Genomic DNA, 26,661 nt, shown 5'->3' on the forward strand with positions numbered 1-26,661 from the left:
CCCCTCCCAAATATCGACCCTTCATATAATCATTATTTTCTTCTTTATCTCTAACACTTATCTTTTTCTTACCTAATCTGGTGGCCTATACTATGAGCTTAAGTGAAACTAATGGTCAGACAATGTGGGAGAATGGTGCCATTATTTTCCCCAGCTTTTGCAAACAAATTTGTCTCTGGGTTATCCTGATTGTGAAAGAGCTGGCTTGTCATTTCACTCACAAATGAGTTATGATGACATCACTGTTAAAGTATTCTCCCACGAGGTTTCTCCTCAACCTCATCCCAAGCTCCTCCTCCATCAGGAATCTGATAGATGGTCACCAGAAACATTAGGGAGGAATTACTTTACTTTCAGTAAAAAGCCTTTTACATTCTCAACTTGCAGGTGTCTTTCAGTTCAAGTATCCTGTCATTTGGGGTTTAAGGAAACTGCACAGTCTAGGGATTGTCAACATAAACCCTGAATGTATTCAGAGTGATTATGGTTTCACTATACCTTTCCTTTTTTTTTAAGATTTATTTATTTATTTGAAAGAGAGAGAGCACGCGCATGCACGTTCTCGGAGGGGAGGAACAGAGGGAGCATCTAAGCAGACTGTGCACCAAGCACGGAGCCTGAGGCGGGGCTTGATCCCAAGACCACAATCCAAGTGGAAACCAAGTAGGGCGCCCAACCGACTCTGCCACTCAGGTGTCCCTATACCTTTCCATTTTACAGTAACATTGCATATTCACTAATTTACTGAGCTCCTGGTACATGCCAGAACTGTTTTAGAAACTTAGAATAATAAATCCACAAACAAACAATGCAAAAAAAAGAGATAAATGTAATTAGTAAGTAAATTATATTCTGGAGAAACAAAACTTACGGTCACATAAAAGCCTATATGTAAATGTTTTTAGCAGCTCTATTTGTAAGTGCCCAAACTGGAAACAACCCAAAATTCCTTCAATGGGTGACTGAATAAATTGTAGTACAGCCACAGAATAGAATACTACTTGGTGATAAGAAGTAATGAACTACTGATACACTGAGCAACTTAGAGGAATCTCAAAGGCATTATGCTGAGTAAAAGCCAGTGGTGAAAGGTTACATACTACATGATCTCATTATTGAAAAGACAAAAATATATGATTAAGAGCAGATCAGTGGTTGCCAAGGTTAGGAATGGGGAAGATGTGATTCATTCTTTGGAGCATGGAACTGTCCTGTATCAGAATTGTGGTGATGGTCACAATAATTTATACATGTGTTAAAACTCACAGAACTGTATGCCATTAGAGGGGAAAAAAGGCAATCTTACTGCATGATAATTAAAAGATAAGAAAAAAATAAGTAGCCACTGGGTGGCTCAGTCATTAGGTGTCTGCCTTCGGCTCAGGTCATGATCCCAGGATCTTGGGATCGAGCCCCACATCAGGCTCTCTGCTCAGTGGGGAGTCTGCTTCTCCCTCTCCCACTCCCCCTGCTTGTGTTCCCTCTCTAGCTGTGTCTCTCTCTGTCAAATAAATAAATAAAATCTTTAAAAAAAAAGAAAAAAGAGGTAAATTATATAATAGGTTATAAGATGTTAAGTGTTAGGGGAAAAAAACCGTAGGGGAAGGCAGATCAGGAGTACCACAGGGGGGTCAATTTGCAATTTTAAATAAGGTGGTTAAGGTAACCCTCATTAAGAAGATGTCTGAACAAAGACTTAAATTAGGAGGTGGGGGATCAGTCATGTGGATGTCTGGGAGAAGCGTTACAGACAGGGAGAAGAGTGTTAAAGCAGTAAGGAAAGCCAGTGTGCCTAGCACAGGGTAATCGAGGGAGAAAGAGTAGAATATGGGGGCACAGAGATAATGGGGGTAGGAGGCCGATAATGTTGGGACTTTGAGGTCATTGTAAGGACTTTTGGCTTTTACTCTGAAGTGGTAAGACATAGAGAGGTTTTAAGCAGAGAAGTGACATGATCTAACTTGTATTTTAATCATTCTCACTACTATATGGAAAATAGAGTGAAAGAGGGCAAAGGTAAAAAGTAGGAAGACCAATTATTAGAAGTGAAAAATTATGGAAGTGAGACCAGGGTGGCAGGAATGGAGGTTGGTGAGAAGTGGTGAGATTCTCTACTAAAGGTAGACCTACTTAGATATTCTGACAGATAGAAATGGGGGGGGGGTGAGAAAAAGGGAGAAACTGAGGATGATTTTGAGATCTTTGCCCTAAACAACCAGAAGGATGGAGTTGACATCAAGAGGTTTAGGAAGAAAGATCAGTAAGTTGAGACCTATGTTAAACAACCAAATCTAGCTGGCAGCCAGATACATGAGTCTGCAGTTTAGGAGACAGGTCTTAACTGGAGCTATAAATTTGGGAGCAATTGGTGTATGGCTGACATTTAAAGCCATGAAACTGGAAAAGATCACTGTATCAGTCAGAGTCCCAGCAGCAAACGAATGCACAGGATTAATAAAGAGACAATTTATAAAGGTGTGGGCAAGATGTTAGGGAAACTACAAGGGAAAACAGAGTGTGATATCCTGTTTACATACCTAGGCCTAAAGGGACCAGGAGAGGAAGTGGTTGGTTACCAGACCCAGGGGAGTCCTGTAGGGGACTGACTCAAGAGGAGCAGTGACCTTCACAGTCAATTCAGCCAGTTTGGAGCCAAGGGGATAAATGCTCCAATTTCACTTTCCTCCTTCTTTCCCTCCAGTGTCCTGTTGGGACTCTACATTGGCCAAACTCTACAAAAGCCAAAGGTCAAAGAAGCTTGTTGATGTAATTCCTGCAGGTCAGCCTCCTGGGAAAGAAAGCAGGTAGAGAAGGAAGAGTGAACCTAGAGGGGCAAATGGAAGACTACCAGCACGATCACCAAGGGAGTGAGTATAGATGAGGAAGACGACATTCTACTGTTAAAGGGCTGGAGAGAAGAGAAAGAAAAGCAAAAGAGACAAGTGACTTACAAGACACAAGTACTCCACAGAAATACTGACCTAAAATAGTACCAAGTTACCCAAACTTTAAAAGCCATGCTTTGATCTTACTAATCCCAACTTGATTCCTTCCTCTCTTTACCACATTTTGGGAAAAAAAAGAAAAAAGTTTATGCTTGCTGTTTTTATTTTCTCCTTTTGCTCCTTAACCTCTTCTGAATAAAACTGCATTCTGAAGAGTCACTAATGTTTTCTTACTCACCCAATCTAAATTTCTCAGTCCTTATTCTTGCCCATTCCAACATCTGACAGTACACTCTATCAACTGTTTTTTATCCCTTTCTGTCCTTTTATTTTCTAATGCCTTGTTTTTCCTCCTATATCTACAATGTAGCTGCTCCCCAAGGCTCCAATTTTTGCACTTTCTTCTCACTTTATCCTCTAGTCCCCCTCAACTTTCCATGCTAGATCCCTACATTTAACATAGATCTCTATAACCAGTGTCTCTTGTCGGTCCCAATTCCTTCCACTTAGGTGCTGTCCCAATCCTTCAAAACCACCATATCCAACTGTCAACTAGTCTTCGTTATCCTTAATCCTCTCGTGCATTGTTTTCATTGTTAGCATTAGCATCAACATCTTTCTAGCCATTCTAGTATCTAAACCAGTAGTATAGAAAGTACAACATAAAGCCCAATAATCTGTATTTTATTTTGGATTAAAGACTTAAGCGTGATGGGACGCCTGGGTGGCTCAGTCTGTTAAGCATCTGCCTTCGGCTCAGGTCATGATCCCAGGGTCCTGGGATCGAGTCCCGCATCGGGCTCCCTGCTCCACGGGAAGCCTGCTTCTCCCTCTCCCACTCCCCCTGCTTGTGTTCCCTCTCTCGTTATCTCTCTCTCTCCGTCAAAATAAATAAAATCTTAAAAAAAAAAAAAAAAAGACCTAAGTGTGAGACCTGAAACTACAAAACTCCTAGAAGAGAACATAAGCAGTAATTTCTTTGACATCAACCACAGCAACATTTTTCTAGCTGTCTCCTAGGGCAAGGGAAACAAAAGCAAAAATAAACTATTGAGATTACACCAAAATAAAAAGTTTTTTGCACAGTGAAGGAAACAATCAACAAAATGAAAAGGCAACCTACTGAATGGGAGAAGATATTTTCAATTGATACATCTGATAAAGCGTTAACATCTAAAATATATAAAGAATTTACAAAATTCAACACCAAAAACCACCCCCCCCAAATAATCCAATTAAAAATAGGCAGGGGACCTGAACAGACATTTTTCCAAAGAGGATATACAGATGGCCAAAAGACACATGAAAAGATGCTCAACATCACTAATCATCAGGAAAATGCAAACCAAAACCACAATGACATAACAACTTACACCCATCAGAATAGCTAGAATCAAAAAGACAAGAAATAACAAGTGTTAGTAAGGATGTGGAGAAAAATGAACCCTTATGTACTACTGGAGGTAACGTAAATTAGTACAGCTACTGTGGAAAATAATATGGACGTTCCTCAAAAAATTAAAAACAGAACTACCATATGATCCAATAATTCCACTACTGAGTATTTACCCAAAGAAAACTAAATCACAAAAAACACTAATTTGAAAAGATAGATGCACCCCCATGTTTAGCGCAGCATTATTTACAATAGAAAATGGAAGCGGGTGCCTGGGTGGCTCAGTCGTTGGGCGTCTGCCTTCAGCTCAGGTCATGATCCCAGGGTCCTGCGATCGAGCCCCACATAGGGCTCCCTGCTCCATGGGAGGCCTGCTTCTCTCTCCCCCACTCCCCCTTCTTGTGTTCCCTCTCTTGCTGTGTCTCTCTGTGTTAAATGAATAAAATCTTAAAAAAAAAAAAAAAAGAAAAAGAAAAGAAAATGGAAGCAATCCAAATGTCAATTGATAGATGAATGGATAAAGAAAATGTGAGATCTATCTATTTATCTATCTATCTATCTATAGATAGATAGATATATCTATAATGGAGTATTATTCAGCCACACACAAAAAAGGATGAGATCTTGCCATTTGGGACAACATAGATGGACCTAGAGGGTATTATGCTAAGTGAAGTAAGTCAGACAGAGAAAGACAAATACCGTATGATTTCACTTATATGTGGAATCTAAAACAACAAAACAAATGAATAAATAAACAAAAAGCAGAATCAGACCTATAAATACTGAGAACAAACTGATGGTTGCCAGAGGGGAGGGGCAAAATGGGTGAAGGGGAGTTATGGAGGGCTTCCAACTATGGAAGGAACATCGTTTTGTGTGTTTGGGTTTTTTTTAAGATTTTATTTATTTATTTATGAGAGAGAGAGAGCGCACACAGCAGGGGGAGCGGCAGGCAAAGGGAGAAGCAGGCTCCCTGCTGAGCAAGGAACCGGATGCAGGACTTGATCCCAGGACCCTGGGATCATGACCCAAGCCTAAGGAAGATGCTCAACTGACTGATTCACCCAGGCAACCCTACTTTTTTTCTCTTTAAAAGCAGGAAATCCATGTCTCTTTATACTTTCTTTGTCTGAAGACATAGGAGGAGTGATTTGGGAGGTTGTGTCAGTGAGGAATTACATGATGATCACCTGAACCTCAGATCTAATACAAATTTGAGTTACAATTCTTCGGATTCGCTGTACCATCATTTCCAAAGTCATATTCATTTTACCATTATTGCCTTATCATTTAACCCTGTGAAGTTAGCTCATTTGTCCATGCCAGTCACCAGGAGGAAAATATTCCCAATAAAGAACCCAAGCATGTCCTCAGAAGCAGTACATGTGCTTATAATATGTGATTTCAGTATCTTCTGGTTAAAAAAAAAAATAACTGTAGCTTATATTGGTTCTGAGATTTTCAATTCATTTCATTACTCATCTTTCCTTCTCCATTTTATTTTTTTTTAAGATTTTATTTCTTTATTCATAAGAGACAGAGAGAGAGACAGAGAGAGAGGCAGAGGGAGAAGCAGGCTCCCCGCCCGATGTGGGACTCGATCCCAGGACCCTGGGATCATGACCTGAGCCGAAGGCAGACGCTTAACAATCTGAGCCACCCAGGCGCTCTCCTCCATTTTAACCCAAGGCCTTACCAAGTTAAATAAAAGTTGACCTATCTTTTTCAAGGATTTCAAATTACTATTGGAATGACAAGGAGAACTCAAGTTTCTTCTGGAACCTCTGAGCTGCAGTGGAATGAGTCCAAATAAGCCAGAAATAAGGTAGCTCTGAAATTCTGTCCAGCCGTTAAAATTTCAGGATTTTTAAATTATGGCCTTTTATAATAAATTTATGCAAACTGGCAAGAAAAGATATATTTTTTAGGCTTCAATCAAATTCTAACATGAATATCTATTACTTTTATACAAAAGTATTAGCTTTCACACTTATATATAAGCATAGAACAAAAAGCTAGATTGAAATAATTTGGGTTTTTGAATTGTTTACTATATAATTTCTCCTTGGTAGTTTTCTCTAACTACTAATCTTACACAGTAAAACTAGTTGTGGGTCATTTATAAAGTAAATATTTAAGTGAATTTAAAAAGTGATTTTCTTTGGAATGTTTCCTCAAGCTAGAAAAGAGTATGCAAGCTTTTCAACTTTTTATAAAAAACAAGTTTTAGGGGCGCCTGGGTGGCTGAGTCGTTAAGTGTCTGCCTTCGCCTCAGGTCATGATCCCAGGGTCCTGGATCGAGCCCTGCATCAGGCTCCCTGCTCAGCAGGAGGCCTGCTTCTCCCTCTCCCACTCCCTGGCTTGTGTTCCCTCTCTCACTGTGTCTCTGTCAAATAAATGAATAAATAAATAAATCTTTAAAAAAATAAGTTTCAAACAACTTAGGCTTGCATCTTTAAATGTTTTTGTAAGGAAGATAGCTACCAGCAAACTTCCCTGTGGAAAGTGCCATAAAGTATCTGTGTTTAAAATCCTTTATATAACTAATCCAAAACCTGGGAGACACTGTATCTGAAAAATTACTTCAAATTACATATTTTTCTTTTCCTTTTGGTATTAAGACTTATGTTTACTTTCTATGGCGTATCTCTGTTGTTATAAGTCATTTCCACTTTTAGTACTTCTCCCTCCCCTAATTAAAAAAAAGTATTGCTTTATGTGAAACAACGTTCCAATCTGTTTCAGACCCTTCTGCTTGCATACAAAGCAGAGAAGACTGCTGACAGCAGTAGAAAAGTCTTGACCACCTATAGGATTAGAAAAAATAGAAAGATAGGACTTCATTTAATTTTATTTCCACTGAAACAGAGGCAATGAGAAAGGCAATTTGTGTAAGAAGAAACAGGCTGGTTAGGAATAATTTATATTGCTTCTTAGTCTCCTGCTGAAATATTAAAGTAGAGGCTAGGTTTTTTTAGGAAAAAAATGAACCCTACCATATTTTTAAAAATACCATAAAATGACTCATACACTATAAAACTAAGGGCCAAACTAAGGGTATCAGTGTTGCTAAGTGCCAAAAGCAAGTTCTCAGTTTTATATTTAAAAAATTATATATATATATATTTAGTATGTCCATAAAGGGAGCAAGAAAATACGCCAATTAGTTAATAGCAGTTACATCTGCATTGCATTATAGGGATTTCTATTTTTGTTTCTTTGTTTTTGTTTTTGTTTTTAAAGATTTTATTTATTTATTTGACAGAGACCAGAGATAGCAAGAGCAGAAACACAAGCAGGGGGAGTGGGAGAGGGAGAAGCAGGCTTCCCGCTGAGCAGGGAGCCCAATGCGGGGCTCGATCCCAGGACCCTGGGATCATGACCTGAGCCGAAGGCAGACGCTTAACGACTGAGCCACCCAGGCGTCCCAGGATTTCTATTTTTGAAGTTAACTGTTCCTATAATGTTTGACCTTCTTATAATAAGCATGTGTTCTATAATAAATAATATTAAAGTTAACTTTTAAACACATGCTATCAGTTAATAAAAATGGATTAGAAAAGTAATTTCAGAAATAGATTCAATAGCAGAAACAAGACAACAATGGGGGAAAGTCACTATTCAATAAACGCTGAAAAAAAATGGAGTATCAGTATGGAATTATCTTAGATCCACAGCTCACACCCTATAATGCATTTGCATTAACCTACAATTGATGCCCTTTGGATCATCTTTGTAAAATCATTAAAGTATAAAAGCAGAGCAATAAACTTTAAAGTCAAATACTCTCCATTCAAGTCTTTTTATTACATTTGCTTTTTGGGAGGTTTGAAGCACATAATTAACCTCTGGGCCTCAGTTTCCTCATTTATAAAACAAAAAAGACTAACCCCCCCAAGGGCTGTTGTGGGTATTAAATGAGATAATGTATGAAAGGTACCTAGGCCAGGGCTTGAGCATAGTAGGTACTGAATATTAGTGTGTATGTGTGTGTGTGTACAATTAATATAATATACTTAGGTGGGAGTATAGTTTAGTGGACGGAGTCTAAGATTTTAGTTTAAATTGACCAGATTTGAATTTCAGTTCTGTCATTTATAAACTTTGTGACTTGGACAAATAATTTCACTTCTCAATTTCAATTTCTAATCCATAAAACTCTAATATTAACCCTAATGCCAATTTTACTGAAAACTGAGTGGATTAAATAAGATTAACTAATAAAATAAAAGTAAATTGTTTGAGAGCCTGCCTGGAAGGTAGTAGGCATTGAACAAAAATGAGCTACAGAATGGGATTATTATGCAACTTTAATACTAATTCTTTTTCATCTTTTTTAAAAGATTTTATTTATTTGACACAGCGAGACAGAGAGACAGCACAAGCAGGGGGAGCTGCAAAGGAAGAGGGAGAAGCAGGCTCCCCACTGAGCAGGGAGTCTGACATGGGGTTCAATCCCAGGACCCTGGGATCATGACCTGAGCCAAAGGCGGACGCTTAACGCCTGAGCCACCCAGGCGCCCCAATGCTAACTCTTTAATGACTATCTGGAGATGGTAATGAAGATATCTTCAGAAAAAGAGCAAGTTAATTGTTCTTTGTCTCCCCTTTCACAAGACCAATTTTGACAGCACATAGCCTTCCTCATTTACATTCCCCTAACACTCCACATATCACTATTATGGCACTTGTCATATGTCACAGTTTCTGTTTTTCTGCCCATCTTTTCCACTTGACCAAGGTACATTGAGGGGATTAAACTCAAGACACCGTAAAAGCCAACTGTAATTACAGCACATCCCTTTTACAGTGTTAATCTATCTTTTGGCTTTTCCTTCTAGTCACTCTTCAGAACCGTGCTGCATTTTATGCAGGGCTATTTTAAGGCCCTGAACACATTCCCTTGCACGTTCATGAGGCAAAATTCATGTATTTTTCTTTTTTAAGATTTCATTTATTTATTTGAGAGAGAAAGCACAAGCAGGGGAGAGGGGCAGAGGAAGAGGGAGAAGCAGGCTCCCCGCTGAGCAGGGAGCCCCAAGCAGGGCTTGATCCTGGGACCCTGGGATCATGACCTGAGCCAAAGACAGACGCTTAACCGACAGAGCCACCCAAGTGTCCCAAAATTCATATATTTTTCTAGTACATACACAATCGTTCTGTGACCCTGGCTTGACATTACATTTCCTTTTAACCTTTTAGAGCAAGTTGTACCCCACTCTACATGGCATCACTATAACAATATGCATGCTTAGTTATTGCACAAACGAATTTTACACATTAGTCAAAATTTGGCAGTACATTGATAGTGTTCATAGCAGTGATCACTAACACACAGAAGATGCACTAATAAATACTGGTTAGATGATGTATGAAAAATTCTGTCAAAAATACAGATATATTTTTGTAGTCCTAATTTCCCTGTCCTGTTGGATCATGACAAATATTTATGGCTTGGGTAAGAAAATCCAGTTAAAAATTGTTGCTAATGGTGGGGCATGCCTGGCTGGTTCAGTCAGTGGAGGATACGACTCTTAATCTCAGAGTTGTGAGTCCAAGACCCATGTTGGGTGTAGAGACTACTTAAAAATAAAATCTTTAAAAAAATTGTTGCTAATAGCTACAGATTAAGGCTTTTGTAAATATTTGGATAAAGGATCTTTGCTCAACATTGTTATATGCCTTTTGAATATGTGGGACATGGTCACTCCCTGTGTATACTGAAAGTTATCACATAAATTCTGTATGTATGATCTTAGTTGAGGTTCTTCTCAGCTAAATTTGCTACTAAAACTAATCTGCCACTAGAACAAAATTCTCCTTAATAAACTATTACCAATTTTTTTTCTTAAAGATTTTATTTATTTATTTGAGAGAGAGAGAATGAGAGACAGAGAGCATGAGAGGGAGGAGGGTCAGAGGGAGAAGCAGACTCCCTGCCGAGGAGGGAGCCCGATGCGGGACTCGATCCTGGGACTCCAGGATCATGACCTGAGCTGAAGGCAGTCGCTTAACCAACTGAGCCACCCAGGCGCCCAAACTATTACCAATTTAAACACATGGCTTATGGGTGCACAATTAGCTTTTGCAGTGTCATAAAAAATTAATCCTATTGTGAGAGGTCAATAATGGATTAAAACATTCCTCCATCAGTAAAGAAAATCCTTGCTTCAATAAACTCAATAAGCTTTTATTTATTCCTAACATTAATGATAAGAATTTTTTTCATCTTAAAAACCATGTTTACCCCTTTTCATCAACAAAGAACTGTCTCTTATGTATAAAACATGTAGGATATTCAAAATGTCTGATATACAGATTTTGTCCTCACATTGTTTAGTTCAAAAGAAAAAAGAAAATATGTACCCCTCAAAAGAGCAATTAATAAAGTAGAAATTATAAAAAACAAAACGTGATAAATGCTATAAGGGAAATACAAATAAAATGTTACATATAATTGGATGTAACAAAAACAAATAAAATGAAATAACGGAAAAATACTTAATAAAAATACTAATAAAGTAACATTTTCCTACTAGACCAAAAAAAAAATTCTAGCTGTTGAAGCTCAAGGAAATCCTTGTCCATATTTTTGTTGCTAAGTGGATGTGTCCTGGACTAGCTGGACACACCGGATGGTTTGTTTAGATCAGCACCTAAGTGATAACTATAGACGGAAACACAATATTAACCAAGCACAATAGCTGTGTTGGAGGGGTCAGCAAGCACTCCATCCTGCACATCCAGTCAGAGTTACCACTGGGGAAGGAGAATGCCATCCAAGTTTCCATATCTTTAAAGACTTTGTAATTTTTTTTATCGTATAAAAGAACTGTTATTCGTAACTGCCAAGCTTTTGTTGTCATTAGGGATTTTCTGACCAAATTGGCAGAATTAACTGAGTTCAGGAAGAGGAGAAAAGACGAAGACGTGTTCATGTTCTTTTCCTCATTCTTATGTAACTAAGCTAAGGACTCAGTTGTAGTAGACTGAGAATTGTTAGACTTGGAAATCAGCTGGTGGGGCGCCTGGGTGGCTCAGTCGTTAAGCGTCTGCCTTCGGCTCAGGTCATGATCCCAGGGTCCTGGGATCAAGCCCCGCATCGGGCTCCCTGCTCGGCGGGAAGCCTGCTTCTCCCTCTCCTACTCCCCCTGCTTATGTTCCCTCTCTCGCTGTGTCTCTGTCAAATAAAATAAAATAAATAAAATAAATAAAATCTTAAAAAAAAAAAAAAGAAATCAGCTGGTGAGGGGCGCCTGGGAGGCTCAGTCGTTAATAGTCTGCCTTCCGCTCAGGTCATGATCCCAGGGTCCTGGGATCGAGCCCCACATCAGGCTCCCTGCTCGGCGGGAAGCCTGCTTCTCCCTCTCTCACTCCCCCTGCTTGTGTTCCAGCTCTCACTATGTCTATCTCTGTCAAATAAATAAATAAAATCTTAAAAAAAAAAGAAAGAAATCAGCTGGTGAATGCTGTGCTATATAGTGCAAATACATTGCTCAATCCACATCAAACAACTGTATTCACTGATAATTTATTGTTTTAATTAAAAGGTAATGAAGACAAAAGTTGGAACATTTGAGCCTCAAAATAAATAATAGTGGCATGGAATTATAACCTATAAAGCAAATATCCCTGAGTCCATACTGATATAAATAAATAATTGAATAAATAAATAAATTGAATAAATAAATAGGAGTGGGACAGCCCTTATTGAACAATTCCTATTAACAAGTGTCAAAGGAATGAGAGAAATTGAAAATCATCATTAGACCACTACAGTAATAATTGTTGCAGGCAAGGCCCACTGATGAATGTTAAAATTAGTGAAAAGTTTAAAGAGTAACAGGTGAAAGTTTAAAGAGTAACAGGATATTTCCAGTCTCAATTAATTTCCCCCAAGGTATTTATTAATTACAAAGGGAAAAACAGTAATGTTATGTGAAGAAATCCAACAGAAGTCAAAATTTATAATACTGGTATTGAGACATATTGATGTCATGCACCCAACGCTCCCATAAACCATGAAAAGGAAGCATCACTTCTCTGGCATTCTTGCTAACAACACATAAACTCAGTCTATTCATGATAAAGCAAGAGACAAATCCAAATTGATGGACATTTTACAAAATGATTCAAATGATTCGAAAATGAATACCACATAGGGTTAGTTAACAAATCTATCACCTCACATTATTACAATTTTTTTGTGGAGAGAAAATCTAAGATCTACTCTCTTAGCAACTTTAAAGTATGTAATACAGTATTGTTAACTACAGTTACCATGCTGAATAACAGATCCCCAGAACTCATTCACCTTATAATTGGAAGTGTGTAGCCTTTGACCAACATCTTCCCATTCCCCCCACTTACTTCCACTTCATTCTTAATGAGCCAGAGTAAATTTGAGGTGTGAGAATAATGATGAAACTGAAAAATACCATCATTCTAGAGGTATCTGTATATAATTCCAAAACTCCATTGAGGTAATATTATAGAGCAGCTTTGGACATGTGAGGGTTTGCCCTTGCAATTGACAGTCAATCTGCATTATTATTAGCTTCCTATAATCAGTAAGAGTGTTTATCTTGAGATTATATTCATCTTTACGCATGCTAAACCCTCCACTCTCTCTCTCGGAGATTATTCCAGGAAAGGAGAAAGATTCACCAATGTAGTAAGTACACATGAATTACAGATGTATGCTCAATATAGCTGAAATAAATTACCATATTTAGAAATTAATGAAATAGCTATAAATTTCAAGTGTGTTATGTTTGGCCTCCTACACAAACATACACTCTCACACACGCACACACACATTCATCCAGAGTGTCCTGGGGACAAACACTAATCTAAAAATAAATAACTTAGAAAATTTTAGGGCTAGAAGACACCTTAGTGATAATTCAGTCCAACCTGTTCATTTTTAAAGCTATGAAACTGAAACCCTAAGAAAAAAAGAGGCTCAAAGACATAATAAAACTTCTTCCAAGTCACAGTCTGTGGCAAAGCCATGGCTAAAAACCCATGTCATCTTTTCCTGAGTACATCCTCAACTTTCAGTTTGGTTTTTTAGATAGTGTAGAATTGTAACTGGCTGGCTAACAATCCTGCAGAAGGATACATTTTATTACTACTACTTTACCTTAACATATTTTAAAAACCCAGGCCAGAGTCCTTTGACCTTGTAATTCACCTTTCCTATCAGAGATCAATATTTAACTCTCTAGGGCCCCTCCTCTGAAAGCAAATGCTGCCTTCTCAGCCATCAGAAGCAGTCAAAGCCACTGTCCCCTTCCTTGTCACGGCCATGGCAGCAGCGACAATGGCACGGGGAGAGGGTGGTTAGACGAGTGGTGCAGCAGCCCTAGCCAAGCTAAAACTAAATGAAAAGCATGATTTAAGTCAAATAAATAAAATCTATAAATAAAATCTTTAAAAAAAAAAAAAGAAAGAAAAGCAGGATTTAAGAATACAACTTGTCACTTATTATTATTATTATTTTTTTAAGTAGGCTCCATGCCCAGTGTGGGGCTTGAATTCATGACCCTGTGACCAAGAGTCACATGCTCTACCTATGGAGCCAGCCAGGCACCCAAGAATATAACTGTTCAAAAGAAAGTTATTACTTTTTGGAATATATCATGCTTCAATGTCCATCCCTTCAGAACTGGTGATATTCACACAAGTATCTCAATTCCATTTCTTTAGATTTCAGTTTCTTTGTAGGGAAAGCCTATCCTTAGGGGGTTATTGTGAAGATTAAATGAATTAAAGTATGGAACAGGATTTTAGAAATTGTAGAAGCCATACCAATTTGAGATACTACTGTTATTACCTAGTGCAGACTTTGACAATCATTTCACCAGGTCCAGAAATTAGCATGGTACATGGCAAAAAGCAGGTTCTCAGTAAGTGTTTATTAAATGAATTAAGTGTACAAACCTGGCTAAGACCTCCTCCCAAGGGCATTATCATATAGCATAATGGATTACATGTGGTGGGAATTCAGAAATAGACCATTGTGCCTTTCTGAGTCTGATCTATACACGCCAGACAACTACTGGGAGGGCTAATGAGATAAAGCTCACAAAGGAGACCAGGGCTCCCGGAAAAAAGGTCCTCTCAGGACCATCGTTCTTGAATGTATAAGCCTGTCACACAAAGGACACAGAGCAAAATAAAGCTGAAAATTCAAGCAGTAACATAGCCCCTTAACAGTGGAGAAAATTGTTGGAATTATTCTTAAACTTGGATTATTCTGCTGAAATGTTCAGTGAGTGAATAAAATGTTTTGATATTATACATACCATCCTTCATAAATGCCTCCGTGCTCTAATTTTACAATTATGTTTTTATTTTCTGTTGGTAGAAATCCCAACAGTAGAAAAGTGTGAAATAAATACTATCTCAGCAACAATGCAAAGAGGATGCCTGGAATGAGTAGGAAAGCATACACATATGAACCATAATGGGTTCTTCAGTAGGAAATGCCTCCCTTTTTTATGTGGGTTAAAAATAAGAACTGGAAGAACACAAAAATACTAATTCAAAGGGATACATGCACCCTGATGTCTACAGCAGCGATGCAGCCACATTATGGAAACAGCCCATGTGTACATTGATCGATGAATGGATAAAGAAGATGTGTGAGATACACACACACACACACAATATACACAATGGAATATTACTCAGCCATAAACAAGAATGAAATCTTGCCTTTTTTAATGACATGGATAGAGCTAGAGAGTATTGTGCTAAGTCAAATACGTCAGTCAGAGAAAGACAAATACCACATGATTTCACTCATATGTAGAATTTAAGAAACAAAACAAATGAGCAAAGGGAAAAGGGGGGGGGACAAACAAAGAAACAGACTCTTAACTATAAGAGAACAAACTGATGGTTACCAGAGAAAGATGGGGTGGGGATGGGTGAAATAGGTGATGGGGATTTGTTGTGCTGAGCTCTGAGTGATGTATGGAATTACTGAATCGCTATATTGTACACTTGAAACTATATAAACACTGTATGTTAACTGGAAGTTAAATAAAAAACTAAAAAAAAAAATAATAAAACTGGAAATCTCTGAAAACTCATATGTTGGGCTCCCCAGCCTCATGCAAAAATAGAAATGCCCAGTTATTTTTCTCTTGTCTTCTTTCTCAGTCACCCACACTCTCCCCAAGAGACAATGTGATTCCTTGTTCTCACATAAAATAATTCTCACTCTGCAAGAACTTATGTACTTCATACATCCAAAACTGTGGCAAGATATTGAACTCCTAAGACCCTCAAGTCATGAAACCCCATTCTAATATGAACACAGCATGTTTTAATTTATATTATTGGTAAATAATTCTTATTAAAGGCTAAAATAGATGTTTTTTAGAATTCTATTTGTGCTGAAGACACAACACACTGAACAAAAATCCTAAGTATTTTTTATAGTATAACTTATTGGAATAAGGAAGAAAAACAACAAGTGCAGAAGTAAGAACATAAGAGAAAATAGGTGTAAAGCTCTCATGGTGTTGGACAGTCATTTTCCCATTGAATAAGCACTTACAGATCAAACCTTTTCGAGGCAAAATACTGGGAAACATAAGCTGAATAGAACACATTCCATGTCTTCAAGAAGTTCAAAATATAAAAGAAGATATAAATATGCAAACACCATCCTCACTACTCATTTAATGTTGTGTGTCCCAAAAAGAGTTATGTTTTATGTGTATAATTCCATTTAATCTCACAACAACCCTATGAGATAGGTACATTACTCCCATTTTACAAATGGAAACCAAGGTCTCAGAGAAGGTAAAAAAAACAAAACAAAACAAAACACAAACTTGCCACTTGACACTCTGCCATTAAATAGCAAAGATGGAAAGAAAGACCAAGCATGTAATTAGTACTCCTATATTTTACCAATGAACAAATAATTAAGGACTATTATAGAAATAGATATAAAATGTACAAAGTAAAAAAGGTTAACTGAAACAAGCGCTTAACTTTGAAAGAAGAGGATAGGATGGAGTCAGTCTGGAAACGTTCGCATAGGAGACCTCAATCTTTGAAAGATAAACAAAGAGCCTCAGACAGACAAGGTGGAAAAGAGTGAGCCTGGCTGGGGTTACAGCATAGAGGGAAGGAGTAACATGAAACATTCCAAGAAATGTAAGTAGATAGGAAAGGTGTAGGGTTCAAGGTGGAAAGCAGTGATCGGCTGTTGAAGGATTGGTGATATTCAATTAAGGGTTATCAGCCACCACAAAAGGTAGTCTTGGCTGTTATGGATTATTCCTCCTTAAAAAGCTACCAAGGTAGGGGCACCTGGGTGGCTCAGTCATTAGGTGTCTGCCTTCGGCTCAGGTCATGATCCCAGGGTCCTGGGATCGAGCCCCGCATCGGGCTCTCTGCTCAGCAGGAGGCCTGCTTCTCCCTCTCCCACTCCCCCTGCTTGTGTTCCCTCTCTCGCTGTCTCTCTGTCAAATAAATAATTTCTTTAAAAAAAGAAAACCTACCAAGGTAAGTGTACAAAAGGAAAGAAGTGCCCTTAAAACTACAAAAGACTTTTCCCTCAAAGCAGAGTTTGAGATCACTACCAAAGCACAGATCACAAACTTCCTAAGATAATGGATAAATGAATATTTTTAAAGAACTGAGTTAAAGAAAGGACATAACATAGATCTCACTCATGCATCAAACACATCACATGATTTGTGAACAGGACACTGTAAGATGTATACTACAGCGTTCCTGCCCTCAAATAATCGCATATAATCAGGTAAAGGGCTTGTCTCTGTGCACTCCCCAGATACCTGCACAGGTTATCCCAAATTTGACTTTAGCCTTAATCTATAAATCCAAGTAAAACAAACCACCACAACAAAGGCCACATGGGCCTTTTCAATACAACTTGTTTCTTTTTAATTTCAAGTCTATATTGAAGAATAGTTAAAGAATGATTAAATATCATTAGGATCTTTACATTTGAAATGGTTAATTAAGCCACCTAAAATATATACACTACTGGGCATGTACTTAAGAAACCAGGGGCGCCTGGGTGGCTCAGTTGGTTAAGCGACTGCCTTCGGCTCAGGTCATGATCTTGGAGTCCCGGGATCGAGTCCCACATCGGGCTCCCTGCTCAGCAGGGGGTCTGCTTCTCCCTCTGCCCTCTTCCCTCTTGTGCTCTCTGTCTCTCATTCTAAAAAAAAAAAAAAAAAAAAGAAACCAGAAGTTGTTTCCCTCCAAAGTAATCTGGAATTTTGCTATAAGCCTCAGTACAATAAATATAAGATTTCTTTTTTTCTTTCCTTGCTTTAAAACAAATTTATCTCTATTTTAAAAAAATTTGTTTTAGATTTTATTTATTTATTTATTTGACAGAGAGAGAGAGCACAAGCAAGGGGAGCAGCAGAGGGAGAGGGAGAAGCAGACTCTCCACTGAGCAGGGAGCCCAACACAGAGCTCGATCCCAGGACCCCGGAATCATGACCTGAGCTGAAGGCAGACACTTAACCAACAGCCCCAGGTGCCCCAAACCCTATTTTTTTTAAATCACAAAAGGAATTGGGCACTCTGTAAATATGTTAATATCATAGAAGCACATAACATACATGAGATGGCTCTCTGAAACCTCCCTAAGTGATCACTATGAGAACACGAAATGCTTACCATTATTATAATAGATAATGTAGGTACATCTATAAGAATACAATAATATAAAGTCTTACCCTATAAAATGTGCCAAAGTAAAGAAAATTACATGGACAGAAAAAAAAACCTGGGGAAAGGGAAATCTTTAATTTATATAATCTCCTATTGATTGAATTTTTAAAAGTACTTGATTATTTTGTGATAAAAAGTTACTTTAGGGGCGCCTGGGTGGCTCAGTCATTAAGCGTCTGTCTTTGGCTCGGGTTGTGATCACAGGGTCCTGGGATCGAGCTCTGCATTGGGCTCCCTTCTCTGCAGGGAGTCTGCTTCTCCCTCTCTCTCTGCTCCTCCCATGCTGCTCCTGCTCTCTCTCTCTCTGTCTCTCAAATAAATAAATAAAAATCTTTTTTAAAAAGTTATTTTAAAAAATAATAAAAATGAAAATGTCAAATTTACCAAAAAGTGAAGAAATTACAAGAGAGGTCTCCAGAATTTTGCTGTGTATGTAACTATCTTGCTAAACTTTTAGTGTTTCGTCCCCTAAAGTTGTACATTTTCCTAGTTAAGTAGCTATCTCAGAATCAACATTTGGGATGAATTCTGATCATAATTAGCACAGTAGTTAAGAGTATAGGCTCTGGAGGGGGGACACTCTCTCTCTGTCAAGTAAATAATCTTAAAGAAAAAGAGCCTAAATTGATTAGTTTTAGGAGATAAAAATAACCTAAATAATGGCATCCTATGGGCCAAAAGTAAGGAAAAATATAGGGCAACTGAGAGCAAAACAATCAAACCTAGTCAGTCACTATGGCTATGGTGTGGAAGCTTTTAAATTTGTCAAATAGTTTCTATCAACATAGACAGATGCATAGTTACTGTACTATGTAAGAATTCCTTTCATATTCTGCAAGAATAAAAACGCTAGCAAATTCCTTATTAAAAAATGCATGCAGAAGATATTTTCCTGTAGGGAAATTGGAGATTAATTACCTACATCTTGCCCAAATAGTACAGACTGGAGAGACAAGTAATGACTGTTAAACAAAAAGTTTAAAGGTAGGAGCCCAGAATGGCTTTCCACCTTTGTTACACTTCCTAATAAGCATAACTGTGTATAGGACCTGAATAGAAAGACAGGATTTCATAAATATACCAGTTTCTTTTTCATAACACATTGGTTGCATTTTTTGAAGCATTATTAGAAACTTCAGTTTTATTTGAGGAAAAGTTACTTATCCCACTTTTCCTCCCTCAAATTCATCTAAAGTTACCAGAACCTTAAAATTGTGTTTGGGGGACGCCTGGGTGGCTCAGTCAGTTAAGCATCTGCCTTCGGCTTGGGTCATGGTCCCAAGGTCCTGGGATAGAGCCCCAAGTCAGGCTCCTGGCTCAGCAGGGAGCCTGCTTCTCCCTCTGCCTGCCACTCCCCCTGCTTGTGCTGTCTCTTTCTCTCTGATATAAGAAATGGAATCACTAGGGGACCATGTGTGTTTGGAATCACTAGGGGACCATGTGTGTGAAGTATGAAAGAAGTAGCATGGAAATGCTAGATGCAGGGAAGAGGAAATGGGAAAGATAATATTATCCAAATAAAAGAAAAAGCCCACTAATTCAAAGGGATACATGCACCCCTACATTTATAGTAGTATTATTTACAGTAGCCAAGATATGGAAGCAGCCCAAAGATCCACAGATTGATGAATGGATAACGATAAGGAAGATGTGATGTGTAGATATATATACACACAATGGAATATTATTCAGCCTTAAACAGAATGAAATCTTGCCATTTGCAACAACATGGATGGGGCTGGAGAGTATAATGTTAAGTAAAATAAGTCAGAGAAAGACAAATAGCATATGATTTCACTCATATGTGGAATTTAAGAAACAAACAAGCAAAGGAAAAAAAAAATAAGAGAGAGAGACAAACCAAGAAGTACTCTTAATTATAGAGAATAAACTGATGGTCACCAGAGGGGAGGTGGGTGGGGGGATGGGTTAAGTAAGTAACGGGGATTAAGGAGTGCGCTTGTCATGAGCTCCGAGTGATGTATGCAAGTGTTGAATCACTATATCGTATACCTGAAACTAATATAACATTTTATGTTAACTAAACGGAATTAAAATAAAAACTTAAAAGGGAAAAAAAAAGCCGTATGTCACACCCACCAAACCAGATGCCAGAACACACACCCGAGGATCAAATGGCGAGAGGGGAAAGGAAAGAAGGAAGATAAAACTGAAAGTCTTTCTCCCTACCTTATTTATGAAGGGTCACAGAAAGTATCTGTGAAATGTGAATTCCAGTAACAACCTCCTCCCTAGGATGGAATTGAGGGCCATTACAGAGAAATTACTTATTTCCTCCCTTGAGAGTAAATTGGGTCATGCATATGCAGATTCCCGTTTTGCTAATGGGTCCCACTCTGTACATAGCCAATTTAAAACATAACTTTAGGGAAACAAAACAAGATCATCAGGACATAAATACTATGACCATATGTGAACGATGCAGCAGTAACATCACTGTATAATTTCCATTACTACTTCCATAACTGAATTTAGCCCAACAGTCAAACTAATGATTTGAATTAAGCAGAAAGGTAATTTGATGCCAAGAAAGATGTGGTAAACTGGAGAGTGGAAAAATACTTGCTTAAGCCACAAACTATTCAACTGAGATGGATTACTGAAGGGACCCATGCTGTAGATTTCCTTATGCTGGTACATCATCTGAAAATATCTGGCTTCGGTTTCAGATGGGATATTCTTAAATATGTTTTAAGTTTCCCAAAGCTTAAATCGGCAGTCAGTTAATTTAGTTTGTGGGCAATGCACTAACTTAAGATCCTTTCTTTCCACAGACAAAAATTAATCAATCATCTGTCCCTGTAAAGAATTTGGGCTTCTGAAAGAATTTTAAATCTATGCTAGGAAAGGCCTGAGGTACTAGGTCTAAAAGGAATTGTGGCAAAGTCTGACTCTTAGAAACTACTGTCTCAACATGTTTTTCTTTTGAGGAGCAATAAAATTCCATATATGGAATAAGACTTGATAGCACACAACCCAATGAATCTGGTGCCCACTGGGAGATTTCTGGTGCTCCTGAAGACCCTATAGAAGCAAATACAGCTGAGCAGCAATGCTATGTGTCCACTTCTGCTTCCTCATGCCCTGAACAAAGGACAGTCCTCACCAGTCTCTAGCTTATAAAACAATTACTAAGGAGAGGTGCTCAATGAATAACAGATTCCTACTGTAATAAAAAAGGGAAGGAGAGGGTTTAAGGAAGCTGTTTTAAATGGCAAAGAAATGGCAAAAACTGAAAGGTGAACATTATTTTTAAAAATAAAATTATTTAAAAATAGTGCATAAAAGTCACGATCTGCATTTAGTATGAACAGTAACCATCATATTACCTTGTTATAAGCTCTTTAAAGGTAGGAATTTTGTTTGTTCAAAATAATGCCTACTACCTGGGGAGATGTGAGGAGTTACTTCTGCTTTCTTCCTTTTTTTTTTTAATAGCTTATTTATTTATTTGAGAGAGAGAGGGCGTGCGTGCGTGCGTGCGTGCAGGCGAGCAGGAGGAGAAGCAGATGGGGGGAGGTGGATCTCAAGCAGACCATGCTGAGTGTGGAGCCCAATGTCGGGCTCAATCCCATGACCCTAAGATCATGACCTGAGCCAAAACTAAGAGTCCACCGATCAACCAACTAAGCCACCCAGACGCCCCACTCCTGCTTTCTTCATTAGCCTTGAATGAAAATTGGGAAGGACAAGAACAATGAGAAAGCCTCCTAGCCAAAGGGAACAGAGAAGACAGGGCCAGAGACTGCATCCACTGATTATATAACATATGGATGCAAAAAAGTTTGCCTGGTTAAATGTGATGTGCTGGTAAGAGATCACAGAAAGACTGGGAACAAAAAGATGTAGCTAAACATTATAGAGACTCAGGTAACAGCTGAAATTATAGGAGTAGATGACCTAAACATCGGGTGTACATAAAAGAGATGAATCAGAGTCCTATCAGCTTCCGTTTCTTCATTGACCTGCTCCTAGCTAGCACCAGTTTCTCCACACAGGCAGAAAGAGATTCTCTTTTCCATCCAGATATGAAGTATAGAAGAAGTGAGATTAACATTTTTGAACACCTATTATGTGCTAGGTACTTTATATAAAAAAACTTTACATAACCTTCACAATCATTTGAGAAAGAAACCAAGGCTTAAAGTTATTTTCCTGACATCACGTAGAACACTAGGCCTGCATGGCTCCAAAGCTTTTACTACAATAGAACATGATCATCAGCATAGATTCACCTGGATCTATTCTGCTCAACAGCACTTTCTCTCGCCCTGGAAGAGAGGCAACCCTGGCCTGTTCTCACACCTTCCTGGGCCATAATAAGCCCCAGATTCTCTAGTTCTTGCCTTGATCAGGCTGTGCCTAAAGTGTTCATGACAGCTGTACAGATTGCTCCTACTGCTGAGGAGATGCTGCAGGGACAATGTCATGGAAAAGGCACAGGTGGCACAGTCAGTTAAGCATCTGACACTTGGTTTTGGATCAGGTCGTGATCTCGGCGGGATCAAGCCCCACATGGGCTCCATGCTCAGCACAAAGTTTGCTTGAGTTTCTCTCTCCCTCTCCCTTTGCCCCTCCTCTCTCTTCGTGCGCGCTCTCTCAAATAAATAAATCTATAAAAAGAGTTGATTGCTCACAGAAAATATTTTAACCAAAAGTAAGAAAAAAAACCCACAAAAACAATTTATACAAAAATAAATTCCAGGGCGCCTGGGTGGCTCAGTCGTTAAGCGTCTGCCTTCGGCTCAGGTCATGATCCCAGGGTCCTGGGATCGAGCCCCGCATCGGGCTCCCTGCTCGGCGGGAAGCCTGCTTCTCCCTCTCCCACTCCCCCTGCTTGTGTTCCCTCTCTCACTGTGTCTCTCTCTGTCAAATAAATAAAAATAAAAATCTTAAAAAAAAAAAAATTCCAGGTGCACTGAGAACTTAAATGTGAAAAATAAAAGTTAAAAAACAAAACAACAAAAAAAAGAAAGAAAATGTTTTAACCAAACTCAAGATTATTATCTTCCAAATAAGAAATCCAAAATAACTGTTCAAACTTTTTTCTGAAAATCTGAGAACAGTGTCTCAGGAGAGTTTTTTTTTTTTGGCGGGGGGGAGGATGTATTGTTGTTGACAATAAACACAATCTAACAGGGTTAACATTCGTTTCAGCTGCACTTTGTTCCTAACTGGTTAATACCCAATGATTTGCCACTAGTTCCCAACTCCAACTTAAAAATACATTCCTTTCATAAATAATTTTAGATTTCTTCAAATGGATAAAATGAATACCTTACCAAGTAGTATTAAAGGATTTTATGTCCATGCCTCCTTAATCCTTTCTATTTTGCCACATCCTCCCCCTCCCCATTCAGCATATCAACATGGCAAAAAATAAATTAGCCTGCTATTTTAACTACAGACCTGCATTTGAGGGAGTCTTACAAGTTATAAGACTGCAACTTTTGGTTCAGTGCATTCTCTCCCATTTATTAGTGTTAATGAGTAGTTCTTCTCGTTCTGTGACATTAATACCATTACAAGATGCTGTACAAGATGCTTAGAAGAAGGCATCAAAATCCTCTAAATAATCATGTTTTCACATGTAATACTTCATGATTCCAGGTGGCAACTTCCAGCCCAGGCTGCTGTTTCCCTATGGCTTTCCTGAGTATTCTGCTTCAAAACCAGACACTTGGTGGCCCTGAAAGTGTGATGGGGAGTAATTATAATAAAACAGAGAGAGATGACTCCATTTGTCTGATATTTCAGTGACACATCACTGAAGAGGGAACACATATAAATGAATAGGTCAGCAGTGTTTACTAAAGTGTTTGGTAAAAGTTACACAGCAGTCTTCTGCCATTACCCCACAAAGAGAAATAATGAGGATCTTTAGGGTAGAAGAATCTTATCAGTCAGGTGAGGACAAAGTAATAGCAAAGAAACATAGTCAATACAAAAAAATTATTTTAAGATGGATCATGGAGCACCTGGGTGGCTCAATCGGTTAAGCATGGGACTCTTGGTTTCAGCTCGGGTCATGATATGGGGTCGCGAGATAAAGCCCCATGTCAGGCTCCCTGCACAGTGGGGAGTCTGCTTCCCCTCTCTCTCTCCATCTACCCCTCCCCCTGCTCATGCACACACACACACACACTCTCTCTCTCTAAAATAAATAATCTTTTTTAAAAAAAAAAAAGATGGATTATAGGTCTAAACTTGAAATACCACCATAAAGCTAATAGAAAAAAATATAGAATATCTTCGTGACCTTGAAGTAGGCAAAGATTTCTTGGACAGAACAAACAGTAACCATGAAGGAAAAAATTTCAGCTCAGCTAAATCTACCATTAAGGAAATGAACAGACAAGCTCCAGATTAGAAAAATATTCACATGGGCACCTGGGTGGCTCAGTTGTTAAGCGTCTGCCTTTGGCTCAGGTCATGGTCCCAGGGTCCTGGGATCGAGCCCCGCACTGGGCTCCCTGCTCCGCAGGGAATCTGCTTCTCCCTCTCCCTCTGCCTGCTATTCTGCCTACTTGTGCTCTCTGTCAAATAAATAAATAAAATCTTTTAAACTATATATATATATATATATATATATATATATATATATATATATGAATGGCCAATAAACACATGGAAAGATACCTTTTCTTTATTCACCAGGTAAATGGAAATTAAAAACCAAAACAAAATACCATTTCACACCTACTACAAGAGCTAAAATAATAAGATGAATACCACTTAATGTCAGCAAGGACATTAAGAGCTAAAATAATAAGATGAATACCATTTAATGTCAGCAAGGACATTAAGAACTCTCATACATTGTTGTTAGGAGTGTAAGATGGTACATTTACTCTAGGGGATTATTTCGCAGTTTCTTATAAAGTTGAACATGCATCACCCATGAATCAGCAATTCTACACTTAAGTACGTACCCAAGATAAATGAAAACACATATTCACATTCACTCACACACACACAAAAATTGAACAAGAATGTTCATGGCAGACTTACTCATAAAGTCCAGAAATCAAAACCAATCCAAATTATAACAAGAAAATTATGGGGGTGCCTGTCTGGCTCAGAACGTGTGCCTCTTGATCTCAGGGTCATGAGTTCAAGCCCTATGTTGGGTGTAGACATTATGTAAATAAATAAAAAACTTAAGAAAAGAAAATTATGGAATACTTATACAATGAAATAATAATCAACATTAGAAAAACAATGAACTACTGGGGCGCCTGGCTGGCTCAGTCAGTAAAGCACATGACTCTTGATCTTCTTGGGGTGGTAAACCGAAGCCCCACATTGGGCTTAGAGTTCACTAAAAAAAAAAAAAAAAACACACACACACACACGCACAACAAAACAAAAAACTACTGATACAGGTAAAAACCATTAATCTCAAAAGCACAATGAAAAGTGAAAGAAGACTTACGCAAGACAGTACCGACTATGTGGCTCCATTCCTATATAAATTTCAAGAACAAAACTGATCTGTGGTGAAAGAAATCAGAAAGCAGTTACCTGGGTTGAGAATGGGGAGAGAAACTGACAGGGAAGGGCAATAAGGGAACCTTCTGGGGATGACGGAAATGTTCAGTACTTTATGTAGTCATGACACCGTTATACACAATTGTTACAACTCACTCAAGTGAACACCTAAGAGCATCTTACTGTGTGTTAATTATATTTCAACTTTCAAAAATGTTAAGGAGTCAGAATTAATCCAAGTGACAGTAAAGTAACCCAGCACAAAGAAAAATTGGACAGCTTTTTAATTTCATCTGAATCTTAAAAACTGTGAAATATTTAAAATACACTAAAAAATTCAGAGTACAATATAATGAACATTCATATAACTCAACTTTATCAATCTTCACATCCTGTCATATTTGTTCAGCTTTATTCCCTGACAAAAGACCCCCATGAACCTCTCTTTGACTCCATTCATCCTCCTTGCGCCCTAGCGGTAATTATATCCTGAATGTGGTATATAACAAATTCATTATTTTTCTTGTATTTCAATTTCAAGGACCTAAAAAGTAAACTGCACTGCAGCAGCACTTTTAGGCCACCTGTATTTTATTTATTTACTTATTTTTATTATTTTTTAATTTAGTTTTTTTAAGATTTTATTTATTTTTGTGTGAGAGAGAGCACAAGCACGAGCAGGGGGGAGTGGGAGAGGGAGAAGCAGACTCCCCGCTGAGCAGGGAGCCACATGTGGGGCTGGATCCCAAGACCCTGGGATCATGACCTGAGCTGAAGGAAGATGCTTAAATGACGGAGCCACCCACGTGCTCCATTTACTTACTTTTATTTTTATTTTATTACTTTTTAAAAGATTTTATTTATTTATTTGAGAGAATGAGATAGAGAGAGCACGAGAGGGGGGAGGGTCAGAGGGAGAAGCAGACTCCCTGCTGAGCAGGGAGCCCGCGGGACTCGTTCCAGGGACTCCAGGATCACGACCTGAGCCAAAGGCAGTCGCTTAACCAACTGAGCCACCCAGGCGCCCTCCATTTACTTACTTTTAAAGATTTATTTATTTGAGAGATA

The 26,661-nt window shown here is 38.4% G+C and overlaps 1 protein-coding gene across 1 annotated transcript in view; it reads right to left on the reverse strand.

Annotated features, from left to right (window-relative positions):
* The window catches only part of SNTB2 (syntrophin beta 2), a 110,098-nt gene that overhangs the window by 67,930 nt on the left and 15,507 nt on the right, over positions 1-26,661 (reverse strand). The window lies entirely within an intron of this gene.

Source organism: Leptonychotes weddellii, chromosome 16, assembly GCF_054177405.1.
Source record: "Leptonychotes weddellii isolate Sample4059 chromosome 16, ASM5417740v2, whole genome shotgun sequence".
NCBI classification, from domain to species: Eukaryota; Metazoa; Chordata; class Mammalia; order Carnivora; family Phocidae; genus Leptonychotes; species Leptonychotes weddellii.